The sequence below is a fragment of the Lissotriton vulgaris genome, chromosome 8 (genome assembly GCF_964263255.1).
Source record: "Lissotriton vulgaris chromosome 8, aLisVul1.2, whole genome shotgun sequence".
Lineage (NCBI taxonomy): Eukaryota > Metazoa > Chordata > Amphibia > Caudata > Salamandridae > Lissotriton > Lissotriton vulgaris.
Window position 1 is genome coordinate 373,777,760 of NC_141696.1, and position 22,754 is coordinate 373,800,513.

At 44.6% G+C, this 22,754-nt stretch overlaps 1 protein-coding gene across 1 annotated transcript in view; it reads right to left on the reverse strand.

The window, feature by feature from the left end:
• Positions 1 to 22,754, reverse strand: part of SYTL5 (synaptotagmin like 5) — a 1,215,112-nt gene that overhangs the window by 868,410 nt on the left and 323,948 nt on the right. The window contains exon 3 of the mRNA XM_086934158.1: positions 18,686 to 18,775. The gene's annotated coding sequence lies outside the window, so the exon portion shown is untranslated. The remainder of the gene's footprint in view (positions 1 to 18,685; positions 18,776 to 22,754) is intronic.

Sequence of the window (22,754 nt, forward strand, 5' to 3'; positions counted from 1 at the left end):
CCCACCAGTGCCCCCTGGTGACACAGCACACAATCAGCACAACAGGAAGCACCCATAACACATCAATATGCAGGCAACATCCGAACTCCGTGGGACTCTCACCAATGTCGCCTCCAAATACACAGCCAGTGTGGCTGATCCCTTCACCCTCCGACAGTCTAACAGCAACCAGCCGTCCCAAGATCGCACAAAGGGAAATGTACAGTCCATTGTCAACTTCCCATTTAACACCCCACTCACCTCAACTCCACAACCATGCAATCCTCAACTCTGGCAATGCACACTTCACAAAATCACAACCAACATGCAAAACAACATGCCCACACAACAGACATGACAGAACAACTCACAATGGTAACCTGGGCAAGTCGTGAACATGAGCCATCCACGGCATGGAACCTCAGCCACACAATAGCCGAATGTGGGGAGAGGTGTCAACCAGGCATGTGTGAAGGATGCAGTTGAAACATAATTGTGTGAGTACAAAATGCCAAGAGTAGCGGCAAAGTACTGAACAACCCACAGTATGTAGAACACACCCATATCCACGGTGAACTACACCTTTGGTGAATAGAGTGTAGTGAACAGTGGATGAAACCATGTCAACCCAGCCAGTGGGGGTCCTTGTGGAAAAGTTGCCTGTTACGCCCCACCCATAAGCGTGAGCAGAGTGGGATGGTCCGGCGTACGCTAGGCAAGCCCAGGGGTGTGAATATAGAGCATGTAGCCCTCGGCATTGTCCTCTTCAGGGAAGCCCAACATCTCTGCCAGGGCGGTGCCTCCCACCCTGCCACGAGGCCGACGCCGTCCTCGTAAGCGGAATTGCCTGAGATCCTGTGCGCCTAACATACCCCGGCCCTCTGGACCGCAAACCTGTCTGCCTGACCCTGCGCAGCCAGACCACACTGATCAGCGTCCGACACCGGCGTGTGTCATGGAGGGCCCATCACATGCCAGTGTAAGCTCCAAGCCCGAGACTCCCTTTGATCAGTGAGGCAAAGTGCCATATGAGCTACTTGAGACACAACCTGCCACAAACCCAGTCCAAAGTCATCCAGCGAGCCGTGCTGCCACAAACCCTGTCCAACGCCATCCTGCGAACAGTGGATGAGGGACCAGGACAACCCTGCGGACCAGTAGGTCTCACATCCAGCACCTAGTCGCGAATCACGATTGGCTGAGTCCACACTAGTGGACGCACAGAGAGGAATACAAGGAAGATGCAGCTCAGTCCGGGCGAAAGGTGGGTCACCGTCACGGAGGTGACCGAACACGTGGTGCCACTGAACCTGAACTACGCAAGCCGGTGGGGCCACCAACCTATGCCGGTGACACTCTGTGAATGGTCCGTGCTATCCGCTGCCTCCAGCCTACACTGCTCTCGGCCTAGGCTGTGCTCATGTAGGCCACAGATTTCTAACTGATCTTCTAGTGTGCTAAGGCTGATTACACATCATTGCACGCAAGGGGAGGCCTAATAGGATGTCGCCTTGCATCTTGGCGGAGAGAAAAGGATCATTGTTACGGAGGTGTTCGTACATTACAGACAACGGCCCTGGTGTCACTAGTGCTGTGCATCGCGAGGTAAAGACACGTGGCTGTGGGCCACTGCTGACCGCTGCCTATGGATAACACAGCGGTCCAGTAGGTTGCAGAGTCATGATTCAGCAATGGCGGAGTCCATATCAGTGTACTGCCATCATCGCAGTCTGCATCCCCACTCAGCCCCGGGACCCTCTAAGTCTGTTCCCCGACATTCACGGATGCTCTCTGGTCGAACAGTGGTGGTGTCTAAGCCTATGGGCTAGGGGGCAGTTTTCATCCCCATGTAGCTGATACTGAATTGGTGATGGCAACGGGCTGTTGCATTCCACTCCTCCATTTGCTGCTTACAGATAAAATCAAACCATCTTGACCTGGAGGACACCTTCCACTGTCCCCCGAAACACTCCAAAACATACACCTCGGACAATGATGGTTACCCGCTCAGGTCGCATGGCCCATCTTACTGCACCGCAAGTCACCGTCCCGTGGCTGGCTGCCTGTGCTGGCCGCAGTGCATCCGGGGCCACTAATTCTGTGCTGGTCAAGCCCGGGACCCCTTCTCCGGAGACATAGGCATGGGCCTTGGGCTCATCAACGCCATGACTCTGTGGCATTGCGCTGTACGCAGCCTCCGGGCCCACATGCGTCCCACCTGGGCTCACACACCAAAGCGAATCCAGACCGGCTCGGATGACGCATCACCACAGGAGGCACACACCACCACCGCAAGGACCACCTCCAAACGTCATCTGCCAGAGTTGAAGCAGTGGTCATGGCAGACTTTGTGGTGGCTCAGGCCTGTTGTGGCTGCCATCATCGGCCTGTTACCCTGCTCAGCACTCCAGGTGCCAGTGACTCAGTGCACCGCAGGCTATTGTCCGTAGCTAGTTGTGTTTTGTGCTGTGGAACGGTTATGCAGGTATGTCACCTCAAACAGTGTGGGGGCCCTGAGACGTGGATGGTAAAGATGATGCAGGTCTGACACACCCCACTGCATCTCCATTAGGAATATATTGTAGGGACACAATCAAAGACTTTTTATGCACATGAACGTGCTCATCTCTAGTGTCCACAGCCCAGTGCACTGCGACTCATGGACACTTCTGTTTGCATGTTGGCTGTCCTCTGGACTTTATCCGGATCACCCCATGTTGCTCATCAGTTGACTCTGTATTGCATGTGTTTTCTGTTTGCGTTGCACTGGTGTCCAATGTCCAAGTGGTTCCCAACACCAGACATTCTGTGCGGAATGGCTTACACTCACCCCACACACATCCAGAACAGGCGTCACAGTACATGTGGCCCTGCCAATAAAGGGGCCGTGCGCACATGCCTGTAGCCAGTTCAACATGATCTCTGCGTGTGTCCCTGTGGTCTTGTAGTATGCATGTGGTCCCTTGGCCCTATGACTTTAGATTGTGCAGTGTACCACAGATGCAGACATGTCACCGGAGGCAGCTGTTTGGGGCCTGGACATCTAACTTTGTCATTGCCCACTCCATTTGTGAGGGGAGTGGCCAGGGCCATCGTACGCACAGCCAACATGGTTGTGTGACTGCTCATTGTGCCCCCCTGGGTGTGGTTCTGTGCTGTGCATCTGCATCTGCATGTGTCTCTATGGCAGCGTGGGTCTCCCTAGTGGGGTGTGGGCGGCCCCTGTAGGGTGATAAACCCCTACGTATGTGTCCTGGTTCGCATCCCATGGGTTTGGCCCCCTCCGACACCTGTTGGGCCACCTCCTTTTGGCATGCTGACACATGCCATTGGGGTGCCATGTGTGGGTGGGTGAAGTGTTGTGTGCCAGCTGTGCTTGCAGGTGCTTCCTGATGTGTGGTCGGTTGCAGGCTCGGTGTTCTCCTCCGGGTCTCTTGGCTGTCCGGGTCCTGGTGGGGGGTTGCGTGGGATGTCCATGGGCTGTTGTAGGGCATCGGTGTCGACGGTGTGGTGGTCCTCTCCGGCATCACTGATGCATTGTATTATGTGCTATGCTGCAGGTGTTTTGTGCCCTCTGCGATGTGAAAAGGAGGTGCGTGTTGCCTTTGTGTTGGCGTATATGTTGGCGCTTTGTGCTAGTTTGCATGCAGACTGTATGGCGGTGTACATTGTGTCAGTTTGGGTGTGTGCTGGATTCCTCTGCTTGTGGGTCAGTTACTGGTAGTGTTCTGTCAGCTTCGTGATGCTGGTCTTGTTTTCCTGCGGCGTGCACCCTGTCTTCCTCTCCCTTTTCTCATTGGCCTTCCCCAAACCTGTTGCTCCTTGCTGGTAATCTGTGAGGGTTGTGGGGTTCGAGTTGGGCTCTGCGCTGGGTCAGGGTGCATCCATGTTGCTACGTGCTTTGGCTTGTCTCTGGTGTGTTTTTCCCGGGGGATTTATGGTGCATTGTCCCACCAGATGCTTGAGATTTGCAGGCATGTGGCCCGTTTTCGCTACTTTTTGTACCGCAGTTGGCCTCATCGCATGTTTTTTTGCATTTGTGTATCACATTTTTGCAGCGCGGCGTTCATCTTCACGCGGACATTTGCTGCGTTGTCTGGTGTCTGTCGCATGCTACCACCATGTTGTGAATTCCATGTTGCCACAGGGTTATTTTCCCGCAATGGGCTGCAATGTTGAAAGTTGCATTATATTACTCTTGAGGTAGTTATCACACCTTCTTGTGAATATACCCCAAGGTATTTTACAGTTTTCCCCCATGCCAGAAGTGCTCTAGACTACATGGCCATATTTTTTTCCCAAAAAGAAAAGGGCTTGATTTAAGTTCAATGACACTTGTACAGTTGTTTCTATTGTCAAAATTGGAGAAAATAGCACCACAAACAAGCCGCCTGCAGCCATCATAACTCCCATGAGATAGATTAGCAGGAAAAACTCTTCTCAACTTTGTTGTAACTTATATCAGCACAACATTATACACTGCGAGGATTCCACATCCATCTTGCTAAAACTATATAGCTTATTGTTACATAAATCCTCTGTCACCCCCCACTAATCTCAATAAAAGAGAGCATATACATTCTCTTTACATAAGGCGACAACTTCTAGCTCAGTAAAGAGCTGCAAGGCTGAATATTAAAAATAAAACACAACACGTAGGGAACCCTTTCAATCTAACATGACTTTAATGCAAAAATAGCAAGCTACTCCACATGATTTCAAAAAATTCCATTGAAACTGACCAGAGCTCTCACTAGAAAAGCTATGCCGAGTCAGAGATTTGCTGGAGACACATAGTTGGAGTTGCAGTGCTGGGGGGTTATTTCCCTAATTTTTTCACTCTTTGAGATACACCTCCTTGGTGTTGTGGACTTAACTGTCCAAATCTCTGCCCAAACTCTTAGCCCTTTCCCGCCAGCACATCTACTGCGCTTCCATCATGCTGCCACCATCACAGTGCCTTATTCACCCGGGGAGCAGAGTGAGTTTGGGCGTACGGCAGGACGGTTGCCTGTCGTGTGGTGTGGTGTTTAGTTGGTTCTGGAGCATTGAGAGAGACACAGACCCCTGAGGCCCCCCTCCCATTTTTGGATCCTGGTAGGAAAATGGGTCGGCAAAGGACAGTGAAAAGAAAGTGAAGGTCTCTAAAACCACCCTGGAAGCACATCTGAGTGATCCTGTTTCTGTGGGTAAAGGCGGCGGGCATTAGCAACTACCGGGGATGAGGTAAGTGGCCAATAGTCTCTATTAGTTAGGCAACTGTTTGAAGTTGTGTTAGCGATTACACCACCCCAGGGAGCAATGGGGAGCTGCCACAGTGCAGCTGTGGTTCACACACCTTTATAACATCAGGAGCCATCAGGAGACAGTTATGCCCTCTTGCAGCACATGGCTATAGAATGCAGCCGCAGACGGGCATCAGTCATGAATGGTGAATATCTGAGAAAGGGTTCCATGGGCAAGCGCAAGTGCACTGGAGGGCCCTTAGCCGCTACCCCATCCCCTAAAACCACATCAATAGACAGGATGTTGCAGAGGGTGATAGAGGTGGTATCAACTGAAACAGAGTTGACAGAGACTACCTTGGGCTTTGGGGTATCCACACAAACATCAATTGGTCTTTCTGAGTCAGTTCCCATTACTGGTACTACTGAGGCTGAGACTAGCGTGGCAAATGGGACTTCTGTCCTAATGTCTAGTGCATCAAATAGGGCCCTTGACACCGAGATACATCACGAGGAGCTCCAACAAGCAGCTAAAAGAACTAGGTGGACTGTACAGGAAAAAAACATGAGACAGGAGCTCAAGTAAACTCTCCAGCTAATACTCTTGTGTCTGTTCAGCTCCCTTGTTCAATTGCCGGATGTGGTCCTAAAGTAAAATCAAGCTAGTTGGTTGAAACAGTGGGAGAGCTGGTTGATAGAGCCAATGACATTTTGTGCTCAGAACTTAAAACATTTTGGTTCACCTTACAGCGATTGAGCAAATGCTAAAAGACATGCCAATACCACAATTACAAGCACCCCATGTCATGAAAGAAAGAGAGTCTTAGGTAACCAATTCTGCTATGTCAGCCGGGTTCATGGCTCTAAGCTGTAAAAACAGAGGCCCCACTCCTATTTTACTTTCAACAACGTCTGGAGTCAATTCCTTACCAGCAGGGCATTCTATTAAAGGGGGCCAACAAGGGGAACAATCCTGCCAGCAGGAAAGTAGCTATGAGCTATTTGGGTCTGCTGTAACAGCACAAAGGCAAATAAAACTCCCTGGTATTAATCTGCTACCTGTGTCCTGTCCCAGTGTGACAATGTTTTTGGAATCCCAGCGCTAAACACAGGAGAAAATTGCTAACAAATATTTGAACTGGCTTGTGAGGAATAAGAACTTTCCTACTAACTTGGCACACAGCATTCTTCTTACACACAGGGTGGGGTGGATTGGGCAGGGCCACGTAGACTGACCATGGGACTATGTCATCATCAACTTCAAAGATTCCAACTTGGTCCAAACAGTGTTTTTGATAAAGTGCATAAGCAGGAAGGGGAGTCGAAATTGCCCTACTCTCATTGTGCTAATTTTATAAACCTTGTTCCTACATAAGACATGCCTGCCCTTTCCCATCCTTGCAGCATTTGCCCCGCCCAATAGCACTCCATAATTGTCCACAAGGCACAATGGGTACTATAGCATCCCCTTCAGCAATCGTTTTGATGTATTGGAGCTGATAGATTGACCTATTGATAAGGAGGGTCCACAGCCCACAACCGCCCTTATGGAGGTAACTGCAGGGGGGTGGGAGCAAGTCAAATACCAACATCCAGATTGCCAATGATAGGGCAAAAACCCACCAACACTGTGTGCCTCATGTTAACCCCCCCCCATTGGCCCCGGTATAGAAATTCAAAACAGACTGCCCAACTTACTCTCATGTGGTCCACATGTACCATAAAACAGGCCCTGTGGGTAGTAGAGAGGGTATTACAGTCGGCCGACCCCCACCTTTCAATAAACCTAGAATTGACACACCTAATATTCATAGTAATATTGGAGAGCCAAAAACTACGGCCCCTAATCTGGAATTTGCAAGCCAGGCAATAAGGGAGGTGACAAGTAGAGCCATCAAGGAGTTGCTAAGAGCTGCACAATCCTCCCTCCCATTGAATGTCCTCTCATGGAACGTTGCTTGTATAGGCCCCAAACTAGATTTTACGGATTGGGCGTCTTTATTGACCAGTTTGAGCCATGCCTCTTTCAAGAAACCTGGCTAACCACAAAAGTACAACGAGCAAGTGTTTCTACCTAAAGGAAAGAGGCATTAGCTAGGGGCAAGACGTGGGGTAAGAAAGAGCTAAAATGCACCGGGGTTTGTGCTTGTTGTCCTTAAGAGAGAGAAAGCTAGAAGCTAATGACTGAACTCACACTATATTAGTATTGCTATATTCTATTATTTTATTTCTTTTTATATCATCTTTTTTTATAGAGTATTTTTTTTAATCTTGTTATGAATTATTACATACAAAAAAAACATACATATAATATAATAAGTGTGAATAATAATAAACAATTAATTTGATTTATAAAATACAGAAGTGCATTCCCATTTCAATGCGTTTCGGCGTGAGCCTTCTTCAGGAAGTTTGTATTCATGCACAATTATGTAGACTTATTGTGAATAGGTAGAATTGGCGAACTTGGATCCGTAGTTCTGTCAATAATAGGGTTCACCAAAACTATAGTGCGTGTAGCCTTATATCTACTGGTAGAAGGACTATAATATTTCAGAAGATGAGACAAACTCTCGGGAAGGGTACTGAAGATAAAGAACAGATGGTGCGCCCACTTGAATTTACTTAATAAGAAGATGTATTCCAAATGGTCATGATGCTCTGGTGAGATAAAGGATGACTAATATTCGTCATCACTACCGTATCTACTCCATTATGAAAAGGACGGCTCGGTTCACGAAGCGGGCGTCTTGCTGCAGTTTTTCTTAGCTAGGGGCAAGGACAGATCTTCTGGGGGCTTTATGACTTAGGTCAGAACTTATCTTGGGTGCACAGTGGAAGAGGGAGGTTGAGACAAAATCAGAAGATATTCTGTGTGTAAACCTATTATTCCCATCTGAGCTACTTGTTCTTCTCTACAACATCTACTCAAGACCCATGAGCAATAGACAGGAATCTCCAGTGGTTGAATTGCTCACTACGCCGCTGGCAACCTTGCCAGAAGACGTTCATAAAATAGTGAGAGAAGATTTTAATTGCCAATTTGAACCTCTAGCTATTAGCATTAATGATCATAGGCAGGAGGAGGATAGAGACTGGTCTCTTCTGGACTTGACAATGCACCCTATAACCCCTTCGATGCTCATGACGAGCTCAGCTCATCATGAGGTATACCTCTAGGGTGCTCATGACGAGCTGAGCTCGTCATGATCACACCCATTATCATTATGGCCCAGCACAGCAGAGGGATATCTCAAGCATCCAAGGTGTTAAAGAAATGGTCTCTGCTGGTCCAACAAATAAATGCCCTGACCCTAAATCACAGTGTTCTTGCTTGCAATGTGTGAACCCCACTAGACAGGGAAGGGAGGCATACTTAGAATCAAACCCAATGGTATTAGTCTAATAGATTATATACTTGTCGATGTCAGACTTTGGCTGTATGTCACTGATATGATAATTATAACAAGGCATGGCAGTGACAACAACACTCTTGCTCATGGTATGGATCCACCAGTTAGTAGGGCAACAGTTACCTGGACAGAACCCGTTGATGGCAGGTTCCAACTAGCAACAAGCAAGTGCAGCATTAAATGGAGTGTAATAGCGCACCTACAGGAATCAGTCAAGTACATTTATTAGTTGGTGGAGAAGAGTCCAGGAGACTTGAGCAACATAGACACCCTTATGCTCCAGGAAGAATCCATAGCAAGGATTGGGGAAAATCATGACCACCTATTTGAAGGCCTCAATATTTTTTTATGTGGAAGACAAACACTGGGAGAAACTCACCCTCATGGTTAAACAACCATTGCAAAGCCGTCAAACTTGCACAAATCATCTCAATTAAATTCCAAGATAGAAGATTGATACAGGCTTAGACAGCAGCTTATAAAAAAGGATGTTAGCTATGTAAAGAAGGATTGGGACCAAGGAAGATGGGAGGCCCTACTCGTTGCCACCAAAGATAATGACCAAACTACATTCTGGAATATAGTGGGCACAGGGACTATTGAGGGTGTTGTTACCATCAAACATAATATTGCTGCAAATGTTTGAAATGCACATTTTTCAAACCTTCATTCCCCGATGCTGGGTGCCAGCGCACCACTAGTAATGGCGAATAGCATCCCATGGATTGTTCAGAGGGAGCCTCTACTAGTGATGAAGAAGATTGTCCCTCACAAAGCACCAGGCATCTATAATATTCCTGGTGCTTTGTTTTTGTCTGAGTCTGACGTCTGGGCCCATATTTTGTGTTATTATTTAATGACATTATGGGTGGGTTGCCAATTCCTCCATCTTGGACAAATAATCCCTATACATAAGAAGGGTTCCCCTTTGCTGCCAACTAACTGCAGACCCATCATCCTTATTGATACAATGCAAAAATGATGTTGTTGTGTCATTCTAAAAAGATTACAGGAGTGAATGGAGGCTAATGATATCTTAAGTCCTCGGCCAGCAGATTTCTGCAACTGCACATCTAGCATAGACCAAGTGTTTAGGTTTCAGTTATTATATTGGAAAACCATTGCTCTTGAAGATGGTCGACTTTACATGGTGTTTGACCTGAGATTTGTGTTCAATTTGGTCCCCAGAAAGGTTTTGTGGCACTTGCTGGCTAAGATGGTTGTTACAACATATCCATGTATAGCCTTTGAAGGGCTCCATTGTCAGAATTATTCCCAGGTTTGATGCGGTTGGCTAGAAGAAGTGACTGAACCATTCCTACTCAATAGAGGTGTAAAGCAGGGCTATGTCCCCACCTCAACACTCTTCATGCTGTATTTCTATGATCTGTTTGCTGCTTGAACATGTGTGATAATGACGCTCCCAGGCTAGCTAATATGAAGATTCCTGCGCTAATGTTCATGGATGACACACTCCTTTTATCTAAGTCGCCCATGGGCAAGTACATATGGGTCTTTACCACTGTGTACATATACTTGCAAATTGGCACACAATGATAGACCATCAGCGCAGGATTGCCCAGCTTGTGGACTCTGTGCTGAAACTGTGGTATATGCCTTTTTTTGCCCAGAGTATAGCAAGGCTAGTTTTAAATGTTTAATCCCAACCTGCTGGAACCTTGGAGCCGCACAACACTTAGATGTCTAGAGAATCTTACAATCAGATACCAGCAAATGCATAGTATTTGCTGTATCAAGGTACCTATTTGCAATGTGGTGAATTAGGAAAAAAAACACTATGCTATCAGCCATTGAAAGGAATGTAGAGGCTGAGACGTATCAATGTTAAAACTGCTCTGAACAAATGATTCATACGGAGGCTGCCCGCTTCTTTTTTATCCTTTCCCTCATCAATTTTTATGAAAGATTACCTTTAACTATTTGTATTGACTTTCTGTTTTTAATGTATTTATATGCTTGTTCTTTTATGGTGACTGCTAAAATAAAGAGTATTGAGCATGAGTTTTCTCTCAATACAAATCTATGGAACCAACTGGAGAAACGTGTTAGTTTTGAACAAACATATCTATTGAGCTGGTGGTAGGATTTTTTCTTGTGAGAATGGTGACGTCATTTGCAAGAAGATATAATTTATGAATTCAATACTCAGTTCAAATATTCTCCTAACGTCGGTTACGCTTTGCAAAAATGTGAAAATGAACTATCTGAATAAAAATGGATTTTGTTTAACAAACACTTCAGATCAATAAGAAACAGCCTATTTTATTATAAAATATATCGGCACACACAAATTCTATATATGAAACAAGTGATAATGCTGATATACATACTAAGGGCCTGATTACAATGTCGGCTCGGTACTTACCGACTCCAGTCAGCGGTCCGAAACCACCAATACAATGTGAACGTACAAGGTGTGGTCACATACTCCCATTTCTCTATTGGAGCTTGTGCTGCAGCCGTAAACTGGCAGTAGCATAATCTCCCATGGAGAAAATTGTGTTTTTGTTAATCCCTGCACTGCGTGGTAGGCACCTGATGGTGTCTGCCATGCGGTGCAGGGATTAAAAGGGGGAACCATAGGTGCCCCCAGACCTCCAACCAGAGGCGGCTGTGATAGGGCCCCCAAATTTGTTTTCTGACTGGCTTTTCATTTTGGAAAGCCCGGCATGAAAAGACTGTCGGAAACCAACATTATAATCCCCACGGTGTAAACGCTGTACATAGGTGAGCATGAGCAGTCTCCGACTGGCCGATGGGCTCCTTGAGTCTGTTGGAAGCCAGTCGGTTCCACCTGCTAGTTTCAAATCCAACAGCCTTCATTGTAATAAGGCTGTCGGATCTGAAACTAACAATGTACATCGGAAAGCCACAGACCTGTCGTTGGAGGCTTTCCGACTTACTTCGCAATCAGGCCCTGAATAATTACATTTTCACAACCCCCTTTTTTCTGGGAGGAAAACGCCTCCACAACTATTCAAAAGAAAAAAAGCTTTACACTTCCTTTTTTATATCTTCATTTTCCCTTTCCTCATCATCCTCAGAAATAGCAAGCTTAAAATCATTGGCAGTGCCTTAATTTTTGCATAAGCGTAGGATGATGCACATTATTAATTTTATTGAGATGAATAAAACAGCCTTCGCAAAATCAATTGCAGTAATTGATTTAAAACTTTTATTCCCCAGGGTCCAAAGACTTCCCCCTGCCACGGTCAGATGCTGTTGGGACTTATATCTGGCCCACTCTGCATCTCATTTAGTTTCCTGGCACTCAACTACAGTTATCTATCTGCTCATGTATGCTAAGAGAGGTGTTGGGAAAATGAGTGCAACATTCAGTACCTAAAGGTTTTTAAATCAGAGGTTTATCTGCATGGGAAAGATTTGGAATGGATAGTGGTTCAAGGAATCTATGTAATCATTCGAACTATTTCTTGGGAGTGACTATAACTAGGCTTAACATGTTCTAAAAATAATTACTTTTATCATGAGAAGAAAAACATACTTCTGAACTAGGACATATTAAGTTATTAATATCTGCCAAGCCATCAATCTACCTGCATACTTACTTTTTCTGTAAGTATGATGAATTCCTTACGTGGTGTCATGAATTAAAAAAAAACTTGAAGTACTCTTAATAATTGCTTTATCTTCTTTAGTATCATGTAAAAGCATAAGCTGATCTGTTTTTATTTTCAAAGATAAAATGTTCTCTCCTTTAGCGTTTACTCAAATAATGATGTTCGGATTGTAGACGTAAAAGGAACTCAGTTCATGATGCAAGGGTTGAAATTCCGATTTCTTTCCAAAAAATTGCAAGATTCCTCCTTTCACTCTTCTACCCGTACTTAGGATTCTGAATATATCCTACTAAATGTTCATCTACTTGGTATCTAAGTTCTATTAAGCCCCTATATTAGCAATTCAAAAGCTGTGTGGTCCCAGAAACCACTATCTAGACACATCAAAGAATCAGATTAAATTGATTTGGTCATCAAGAAAACATTTATACAGGTAGCTGACCTAAACCTAACCGAGAAGCATGTGCAGATATTATACTACCAGCATTAAATTGTTCCTTGCTTTGGTCCAGGGTATTTAGAGCCTTGTTAGAACTTTGGTGGTCCTTCAGTGACACAACAACTGCGCCACCAAGGCCATGGTGAGCCTGACCACCAGATCAGTAGTTTAATTCTGGGCGGACAGTGCTGCGGTGGTCTCACAGCAGTGGACTGTTAGCATCATGGAGAGCCTATCATGCAGCCCGCCACACTGTCTCAGCGCCAGCAGCACGTTCCTGCACGGTGTTGCATACATGCCAAAGATCAACCTGTCAGCAGCGTGACTCGTGTACGCCCTGGGGATGCAGGAAGACGTAAGTGAAGAGAGTCCTCAAAGACCGTTATCTCCATAGCATTTCCACTGACCACGGTCCTCACTCTAATGCAGTGGCACTGCTAGAATTCACCACTTCAGGCTTTAGGGGAGCCCATCTCACATAACACATTCATGCCTCAGGGCTCCAGGCCAGAGAATGAAGCAAGAACCAGAACTGACAGTGGTACTATTCCCGCGGCATCTTCCCCCAAGTCTTGCAAAGATCAGAGTCTTAACATTTTTTGAAGAATGGGTTGAGGTGCTCAGTTTTGATAGTAAGGAATAGTGCAATCACTGAAGGAGGCAACAGTTAAAGGAGAACTTAGATCAATCTTTTCACATGGTTCAACAAGATTTGCAGCTACCGATTCAGACCTTGAACATGGCAGGAACCGGGACTGGATTCAGAATTGAAAAGTGCTAAGCTATGGGCTTTTTCTGATGTCTGTATCAACACTGCAAGTGCAAATCCATTACTTTCATGACGATACAAACTATTGACTTAATCAAAGAGTCCTAAGGGGGAAGCTTAATTATATAAAATGCATTTTCCAGGTGCACTACTTTATCGCTGCAAGGGTTCAGGGGTGTCTTTTTTGATTAGCATAGCCAATGACTCACTTCCTAAAATTCCTAGCTGTGCCCAGAAAGGACGATACCAAGAAGGTGGTGACATGGTGGGGTACCTTGCAATTTCTTTATTTTGTTCACAGGACAGGTGGTGCTTACCAGCAGTGATTTCATGACCAAGGTATCAAACTTGGGGAGTGGCAGAACTGCACTGTTTCCTAAAGCCTTATGGCCTTTGTTTGACAGTTTGGAGAGGAGAGAGATGGAGTCCTCCATGAAATGATCTAGAGCAGTGATACTGAAATTACGGCCCTGGGGTGCATGCAGTTCTCTGACCTTTCTATGCAGCCCCCTGGTCAAGATGGCACTGGGTTGCTGTTTACTTGACTCAGCACTAACATTAAAAAGAAGTTACATTAACAGGCAAGTATTTATTTAAAGGTTAACTAAAACTAAAGAAAGGAAGTATTTAGGATGTCCTGCACCACTTAACTTTAGGAACACTTTCATTTATAAAGACAAAAAGTGTAAAAGTATGATAAAGTGTGTTAATAATTCAAATAGTTTATTTCAATAACGTGCAGAACTGTTTTATCTTAGTACATCAGATTACCAGTGAGTTGAGAAGTATTTTTATAAAACAATATTTTTCAAACATAAATTGAGAAACATTAATTCTTCCACCCACCCTGACAATAATGCCAATAGTGTACTAAGCAGCAGGTTATTTGCACTCTTTGGGGGCTGGAGTTTCTATTAGACATGAACAACATATAGTTTATTAAATCAAACACAGGAGAAGGTTTTGTATAGCACACATCCTGAAGTCTTGTATTTCGAGGTCCTCATATGTGATAATAAAGATAAAGGAGGGAAGTGAAATATAACAATTGCTCAGGATTAAAACAAATTGGTTAAGTGGAGAATCCTTGATTAATCCCACATTTTTGGTTTTTCACCTTGTGCAATTCAGACACCAGGGGCCATATGTATCATCAAGCTGATTTACGATTCTGAAATAGCGATTTTTTAGAAATCGCTATTTCAGAATCGCAATTGGTATGTATGTACAAATTTGCATTTTTTTGGTGAATTCTTAGTATTCGTTAATTGCGATTCGCAAATTGCGAATCGCAATTAAGGAATACTTTCCCATTCATTTCAATGGGCCAGGAGCCCATAGGAATGAATGGGAAGTTATTTTCAATTTGCGATTCACAATTTGAGAATCGCAAATTCAGAATAATTTCAAGGGTGAAGGGGTGTCCAAAGGACACCCTGTTGCACCCCTGAAATAAGCATGGGTGCACATGTGGCGCACATACATGCCCTAAGGGCATGTATGTGCGTCACATGGCACTTTGAAAAATGCAAAAATTTGCATTTTTCAAGTAATTTGCAACTTACCACCAACTTTAAGTTGGTGGTAATTTGCGATTCCTTAAGGACAGTTTGCATTTTTTTTTGCTTCATACATTGCATTTGAGGAATCGCAAAATTTGCGATTCCTTAAATGCAATTGCAAAATAAGGAATCGCAAATTTTGCGATTCCTTGTTTTGCACCAGATTTTTCTTCATACATACCGTTTAGCAAATTTGTATTCGCAAAGGCCAAAATTCTGCGAATTCCGGCCTTTGCGAATGCGAATTTGCTTGATACATATGGCACTAGATGTATAAGCCTTGACTCCCTTACACCCACTTTACCACTTTCCCCTTGCCAAGCCCTGACTACCCTCTGCTGGCACCGATGCAGCCCTCATTCACCTCACAGATCAATTTTTGTGACCCCAGGGAAAATGTTTGTGAGCACTCATGTTCTAGACTATCAGATGCCAACTGCAAATCATCAACATACTGCATTAGAGTAGAATCCTAAGAAAAAAGAACATATCTAGATTCTTCTTCAGGGTTTGGGAATGAATAATGGGGTCTCTGTAATCATTAAAGAAGTTGAGTCCCTGAAAGTTGGGATCCTCTGATTGCGAACGAAAAGAGATACCAATTCTCCTTATGTGGAGGATAAAAAAGAAAGCAGAACAAAGGTCAACCACTGCAAACCATTTTGCATTTTCAGGGATACAAGAAAGGATGGTGGCAGGCTTGGTGACTACAGAAAACGTGGGAGAATCACATTATTAATGTCCCTAAGGGCCTGCATGAATCTGTACAAGTTGACTTTCCCCACCATGAGAATTGGGGTATAACATCTACTACCAATAGCTACTAAACCCTTTGCTTAATCAAATCAGCTACTACAGGGTAGATCCCTTCCTCTGACTCAGGTTTTGAAGGGGCCTGGGGTATTCTGGATAGATTTTTCTGAGGGTCAATCTTCAACTTCACTGGCTCAATAGATGTTATGAGCCCCACATCTTGGCCCCTATGGACAACAGAGTATATGAAACCAGTGAAAGTAAATCAGGAGAGATGTCAGTTTTATTTGCATTACTTAGGGGATCTGTGTATTCACACAATAGTGTGATTACTTTGTTTTCTTGTTGACGGGCTACATTTAAGAACACACCTTCCAGGGTGCAGAATATATTACAATTCAGCTTACAGAGAGTGTCCCACTTACAGATTAGTTGGAGAAGGTAGGATGAGCAAAGTGGAATGTTTATCATGAAATCTTTAATGGGTCCTACGGAAATTTATACGGGAAAAGTGATATAGTGAGGAACCTGTTGGTTAGAAATATCGAATACGTCAATAGACATGCCTGAAAGAGGTAAAGTAGAGATTTTTTTAGGTTTTTAGAGCTGAGCAACTAGTGCCTGTGCCAATGAGAGAGGTAGCATGCTTACCATTAATGATACAATCAACATAGGGGCCATTCCAGATTATGGTATTCATGGCACAGTCTGAACATTTTGGCTTGTCCTAAAATTCAGGACATGCATTTTGAGTATTCTGATAAAACCCAAAGTGATCAGTGAGGGCTGGTGCATTAGATAAAATGTTGGGACGTTCAAGCTCCCATAGCCCAGCTGTCAGCGAGCAAAGCACGCCCCTCCCACTCCTGGGTCACTCTCTGGCCTCATTAATTGCTTCTCCCCACTCAACCTCCATTCTTTTCCTACCCCAGTTGTTCATCACTTTTTGGGGCTCCCCGTCTCACAATTTTGATGGCTCTATGGATATTCTGCATCTTCAATGAAATCAGGTGCAACTCTATATTCTCTTTCGCGACACTAAGCAATGGTTAGTAACCATCACCAATTTGTTTATTGCCTAGCCTCTTACCTGATGCAGAGAGTCATCAACTGACTCCTAACATTGGGTAAGAATCACCATACAAATTCAGCAGCAACAGCTTTCTGAGCCATCTCTGTAGGACAGGCTATATCTCTCAAACACATCCACATGACTGTCTAAACAATCAGCCAGTGATTCATTCTTATTTTGTTTACGATTTGAGATGTTAGTCCAGTCGGTTTTTACTGGGTACAATCCCATAATTGCATTCAACAATACATACTTCACTGTGCTTAGCTATCTGTCAATTCTAGGGGCTACTCTTGGCCATGTCACTTTTCCATCACTCTTTTTTGCACCATCAGTCACGATAATTGATTCACAATCACTGAACTGTGTCTGTACACTTCAAAAACGCTCTGCAGTTCCTATGAGAACTGTTTGGAATTTTCCTGACTATTAGAGAATAGTTTCTTAATGCTCAATAAATCAGAGGGGATCCAAGGGATCTGGACTATAATTATGCCTCTGGCCTCTGGGTCGTCCATCAATGAAAGAAAGGTGGAGGAAGCAGGGTCCTCATCATCAGGGTCACTTTGATGAGGAGAAAAGAAATGCCGCCTACACAAACATCCTGCAATCTATCTCAAACTATCAAGGGTAATAGTAAAGTTTCTTTCTCTGTAGTCTCTGTGTCCTGGGATGGACCCTATCATAGTAGTAGGACAGAAGTGGAATAAGTCTCTTGTAGGCCTACAAGCACCCCTCTAACAGAAGCTGTAGTGTCATATTACTCGTAGTCCCGCAAGCAAAGCTACATTTCCAGGTTCATCAAAGGCTGCTGCCTCTGCAACTTTGGACAGCATTGAGAACATGCCAAACAGATCCCTCTTCTTCATGTTCTTGGTTGCTTTCTTTTTGTACTGTGAGTCTGTGATCTGGGGAAATATATACAGAGAAGGCAGATCAGGTGGAGCACAAGCCCGAACTCAATCTCTAAGGTGACTAATTTGGTATTCAAAATTCTCCTGGGTATCTCTCATATATTCAAACTTGAGGTACCTGCTCGCGTTTCTGTTGCTCCTCATGCCATTGTAAGAATAGTGTCCATTGTTCATCATCTATCTTATTTTTAGTATCCTTCATATTCTTCTGTAAGTTAGCTAATTTTTCCATATCAAAGGTAGCATGTTCAGGAAAGAACTTATTCCCATCCTCATTAGTGAGTCCCTCAAATTCTCATAAATATTTGCACATGCCTTTTACCATCTTGAATGTACATAGTATGGACAGGAGCCCCTTACGGTAGGGGCTTGCTATGTTTACATTTCCCAGCCCCGGTCTCTGCTCCTTATTGCTGTGCCTGGGTACCATGGAAGGGGTCTGCCAGCCTTTTACCTGCAGCTCTTTCCATGAATAGGGGGCAGGAAAAAAGACGGAAAAACGGAATAGGGTTCACTCAGTTATAATTTGTCTAACTGATTTTTGTGGATACCTTTGTGTTCGATGCACCTTCAGACAAATCCCGAGTGACTCGTCAAGGAGTTGAGCAGCAGGGTGAGAGGATCTCTTTCCCTCACACGTTCATTCTTCATGGGTCTTTTCTTCAAATGCTAGTGCTCCTACCTATCTTCCCTGTTATCGCTCTATTTCTAGAGCTCACTTGTTCTAAAGATGGATTCACACTCATATGTATTTCTGTTGACTGGACATCTCCCAACCTTACCTACACAACCAACTTATTTTCCCTGTTGCCTCCTTCCCAGACGACAATTGTGCGGACTGTTTCAACAACACATTTAAAGCCATAAAACAATACTGACCATATAAAGCAAGCAAGTGAACAAATAGACAGTAAGCGTTGTTAGACATATTGGCTCAATAAAAAAAGTTTCCCTTACCTTTGGAGCCTGTTATTGTCTTGTGGAGTTCAGTGCAGGGCTCTCAAGTCTATTAATTGTGAAGGCGATTTTACACTGCCAATGCACCATCTGTTAAAAGTAAAACACAATATGTTGGGAAGCCCTTCAATCTAACATAAATTTAAAAGAAAAAAAGTAAGTAGCACAGAAATTAATATAGAGAAATTGCCCTTTCAACTGACCAGATTTCTTGCAAGAAAAGCATCAGTTGGAGTTTAATGCTAAAATATATCAAGTTGAGTATAGTAAATATATGTTCTCTCAAATGTAAGTCTATGGAACCTAATCCTGACAGAAATGTATTACTGTCAGCAAAAACGTATGTAATGAGCAGGTGGCAGATCTCCTGTTGGAGACATGAGATGTCTTTGAGGAATATGACTTCTTACAACACATGTGAATACATCGCACGTCATCGGTCGTTACAATGATTGTGTTGTTAGAACGCATCCTGTAAACAACGAAGGAGTGACTAAGGTGCAAAACAAAAGTGATAATCGTATTAGGTTCATTAAATAACGCTTCACTGTGTACTGCACGCGTGATCAATGCTCACACACGTGCAGTAAGTACAGTGGGGCAGTCTCAAAATCCCTAAGGGGGCCCGGACGACCGTCTTCTACTAGAAGAAAGTCAGGGCGTTTGCTGGTCACCCTCTAGTGGGTGGAGGGAGAAGACCTTAGTTCTTAGAAGGACCCTCACTCACCACTAGTTGGTGACATGCTTCATCATCGGGTCCCCGCTGGGGTGACCGAATACCTCCCCAGCGTGCTACGACGCCTGGTTACAGCGGAGCAGGATGTGGTGGGTGCAACAGTGCCCAAATTAGGAAGTGACTAAACGTGATAGTGCAAAAGTGTATTTAACAAATAAAAAATGCAGAGGTTGTGCCTTTAGAAAAACTTTTAATAATGGCCAACCTGCATTGGTTTAAAACAAAGTGAGCAGACTCCCCAGGCTCTTAATTAAGGAACCGGAGTCCTAAGTCAGAAGTAAAATTTGGTCGACATGTTTCAGCTGTTTAAGTTGCATGTAGCTCAGCTTTCTTCAGGACCTAAAACAGAAGTCCTCCGGTGGTGTGCACGCCCTAAGGTGCACCCTCCCGTGAGGCTCTAAGTGTGAAATTTCTTTTAGATATAATGTCAAAGGACGGAAAACTTTCCATCAACACCGCACTACTCACTCTGGTAGGGGTGTATTAAAAAGGGAACCTGTGAAAAAGAAGGGACAAGAACAAGACCACAAACACATAAACATGAAGGAGAAGGGTTAATTCCTTCTAAGCAAGGTTGTTATCAACATTGGTTTCACATAAGTTCAACTCTGGGCATCATGTACAATTTGTGTGACACCCATAATGGGTTGCTACCTTATATTCCTTAATCAGGTGCACCTAAAGTAGCTGTCAGAACCAGCCCGATGAATGAGTCCGTGTCCTGAACATGCTCGAGGGTCAGTGGGGTCGAGCAATATGCCACTCAAATATGGAGTGGTGAAGTAAAAAACCACAGTGATAAGAGGGTATAAGCAAGTGTTTTCCTCGATGTTTGAATACACACACACACGTGTAAGGGGCCAGGAACCCCCTTCCCAGCGTGAGTAGAGGATGCTTAAAAAACGGGGGGCGGGGGTGGTGGTTGTAAGCAAGCATATCCGCAAGAATTTGCTCATCCACACCCTCACAAATAGAGGGAAGAGCCCTTTCCGAGTAAATGTCAAAAAGGCAATTTGTGAGTGGAAATATGTATTTGAGAAATAACTCACTTCCTGAGGGAACAGATTGTGCTCCTTCGGAAATGACAGCGTGGGTTGATTTCACGCGGCGCTATTCTGCCAAAGGCGAGAAACAACAATCAGAGGGGTGTCGGTTCATGAGGAAATAATATCGCATAGTAAAAGTTCGCCTCAGATAAGGCGCTCGCCATCATGCTTGCAATCGAGTATCACTTACTTCCACGCCAGCGGCTCCCCACCGTGTACCTACACGGACTGCAGCAGTCTCCCGGGAAAGAAGAAAGAAAAGCGCACCCGGTTGGTTTAAATGCCTAAGAAGACGTGGGTGCATGACGCTGGAGGAAATGTCGCGTCTTAAAGGCATAGGCACCAGTTTGTAAGGAAGACGATTTTGATTGGTTACAGGCTACCACGCGGGCGGGCTGAACCGGCATTGCGGAGCTGATAGTTTCAAGGTCGGGGGTTCGAGTCCCAGTGGTATCACACCCCGAATTGTAAATAAAATTGGTTGATAATTGCAAATGTAAGGCAGAACGATGTCTGATCTAAGAATGATACTGCTGATCAGACAAGGTGTCCACAGTGACACACCCACGGTTGTGAGTGTGGTTCCTTCGCCTCAAAATCCTTTCTATTGCTCGTTTTTTGACTTGTTAATTAATAACTAAGCAGTGTGGGCAATGGAAGATATTATGTGCACAGGTCCCGCATTAAGATAGAGAAATCAGGAAATTAATGATCACCTGGAGAGAGTATGGTGATTCCCACCTAGGATGGAGGATTTTATATGCACAGGTCCTGCATTAAGATAAAGAAATGCGGGTAGTGGAATGGGTGGTTGTCTGTTCAACACAGTCTGGACTCAGTCCCTGAACTGAGGGTGGACAGGATCCACCTTGAATCTAAAAACAAATTCAGTTTATTATTGGACTTAAGTTATTGTCCATCAGCGTAATACCGTACCCCAAGGTATGTCATCATTGAGGCCTTTCGTGTTGGTGCTCAGACGGTACACCCAAAGTTGTTCTTTCTCGAATAGTAGGGACTCTGAACTGCCCTCCAGGTGTTCCAGGATAGTCCATTCGAGGTCATTGGGTGTGTGGTTAGTCTGTAGAAAATGTGCAGTGAGTTTCGTTGTTGTTTTTTTACAACGAATGTTGCTCCGATGTTCACATATTCTTGTTTTGACACGTCTGGATGTCATCCCAATGTATTGTAACTTGCATCTGCAGGTGATCAGATAAACTACAATTCGCTGTGTTACAATTGGTGTGGCTGTGTTGCACCCAGCGTGTGCCATCCGTCAAGTCCAGGAATTTCGTGTGTGAAGTCAGATGGCAAATACTGCAGTTACCGCAGGGATGATGGCCTGTTACGGGTGGTAGCCCCCAAGCGTTAAGAACGCTCGGTAGTTGGTTATTGTTATTACTGTTTCTTGGTCGTGTGTGGACCAAAGAGTCTTTTAAACTGGTGGACCTTTTATAGGAAAAAAGTGGTTTTTGCCAGTGTGCCTTATTGATAGTGATGATTCTCCAGTTTTTCAATATACATCTGCTCACTGCGTTTGATAAAGGATTGAAAGTGGTGACGCATGTGAGGGGAATCTCATTCACATCTGAAGCGGGGTTATCTTCCAATAGAGCCTCCCTTTGCTGATTCCGTGCTCTCTTTTGGCTGGTGTTCAGGATCCTTGATGGGTATCCTCTTTTCTCCAATTTTTCAGTTAACACACTTGCCTGTTGTTTGTATGCGGACAGGGTACTACAGTTACGCCGTATTCTTAGGTATTGCCCATACGGGAGGTTTTCCCGTAGGGCCCTGGGGTGGTAACTGGTAAAGTGCAACAAGTTGTTTTTTGCTGTCGGCTTGGTGAACGTTTTTGTCTCCAGTCGGTTGCCCTCCCTCTTGATGGTAACGTCTAGAAACGTGAGCTCGTCATGGGAGTGTTCATGAGTGAACCTCAGGTGATCGTCACACGTGTTGATCCAGGTATAGAACTCGAGTAAAGTGGATTCATTTCCATGCCAGATCATGAACACATCATCTATATAACGACGCCATACGGTGATGTTACTACCGTATGGGTTCGCGGGGTTCAGGATGTGCTTAGACTCAAAGTCGTATACGTAAAGACCAGCTACTGATGGGGCAAAAGTGCTGCCCATTGATGTTCCCGTAGCTTGAAGGTAAAGTTGGCCTTCGTATTCAAAGAAATTCCGTTTAAGGGCAAGAATGGCACAATCGACTACGAAATCCCGGGAGGTGTTGAAATCCCACACTGCTTGGTCCAGCGATTCCTTGACCACTTTAACGG